The following is a 1,670-nucleotide window of genomic DNA, read 5'->3' on the forward strand; positions in this document are numbered from 1 at the left end:
AGTTCCACACACTGTTCTCTGCAGTGCCCAGGAAGATCTCAGCTGTGCAGGAGCTTGGCAAAGAGCAGGGAACTTTGGCTCCCTGGGTCTGTCACACAGCAGAGCGGAGCTCTTCTGCAGAAGGCAGCTGGTGGCTGCAAACACAGAGCAGCAACTTGATAGAAATCCTCACGCGTGGTATCTATTACACCTTGCGATCCAACCCTTTGTCAGCAATCCTTATGACTCTGCTCATCACCCAACCCCCATTTCTTGCTTCATTTGAAAGCCCCTGAAGCAGTTTTGACAAGCTGGCCATTTGAGAATGCACTGAATTGTTTTTTTTACTGGAGAAGGATGGTGCATCTATTCCCCTCCCTGCCCCCATTCACACATTCCACATGCTGTTCCCACCCGAGTTGCACTGTGGACAAACGCTCTATTCAATCTGGGCTCCGTTCAGACTTTTGAACATTTCTTGGTTTCTTCCTCATGAAGGCTCCACAGATCTCTATCTTTTCCACAATCTGCTGGGTAAATATCATTGTTTCATTCTGCTGTACAGAACCAGGCTGTTCAAAGCATTGCTGATGTTAACTCTGTGATTGCAAACACTCAAGAAAAAAAGTAACACTTCAAGTCTCTGCCCAGCGGTGCATAAACATGTATTAAACAGCATCAAGTCTTGCTAGGGAGCACTAGAGACAGGAATTCCACAGAAGAAACAAAGCTCAGTGAACTGTTACTGACAGAATATCTTCATTTATCGCTCAGCTTCACGATTCGGAGTTTCAGTTTAACTATCTTTCTTTAAAGACATGTTTCACTGCGCAAAACAGGTTTATTATTCACATCATCTTTTTCTACCCCGCTCTGCTACAAAAGATACTTCATTGTCCTTTTAGAAGGACACCTTAAAAGGCACCTGCAACTGACTCCATTATTGGATTTTACAATGGAGTCACAACGTGTGTATTTCAAAGCCCTGAAAGTCTGATTTCACAGCCCGGAAATCCTGCTGGTGTTTGCAAAATTTACTGCATTCGCAAACTCATTCACACCTTTGTCTCTAAATGTCTGGATTACTGCTCAGCACTAACAACAGTGCTTCATGACTGAACGTTCCCTCCTTTAATTTAAAAAATGCTTTTAAATGCTTTCATTTCAAAAACGCTTTCGCAGTTTTAGGTCAGACATCAGCACCAAAGTAACAGCCAAGCAGAACTATCAATAAGAATTTGATGAGCACTGAATCACAGCAGCATTTGCGAGACCTACTGAGCTCCAGCGACAGGGAAGGGGCCAGCCACCTCCCTCCTGTCCTTACAGCGACAGGCACACCGTTGGCCAGACCTCAGTCTTCTACAACAGCACTTCTCCAAGAAGGTGTATCTACTGGATTTTTTTCTAAGCATCTTAAGACAGTTGCTCTCAAGATATACCGCCCCAGCAGCACAGTACCCAGCACTCCCACCACTCCTCTGGTCAACAGGCTGCACAGTTAAACACTGCAGTAGAAAGAAACCGTCTGGGTAAAGGCGGCTGTTAAAACCAAACACCTCTTTGGATGTTTCTGTGACAAGCTCTGTGAGGCAGACACGCTACAGTTCCAGGGTGCTCTGGAGGACACATACGGCTTCAGAACGACTTGCACAGTATTAAGGAGCTGTGGGAAAACAGTTCAACTGTCA

The sequence above is a fragment of the Buceros rhinoceros genome, unplaced genomic scaffold, assembly GCF_000710305.1.
Source record: "Buceros rhinoceros silvestris isolate BGI_N320 unplaced genomic scaffold, ASM71030v1 scaffold40581, whole genome shotgun sequence".
Classification (NCBI taxonomy): domain Eukaryota; kingdom Metazoa; phylum Chordata; class Aves; order Bucerotiformes; family Bucerotidae; genus Buceros; species Buceros rhinoceros.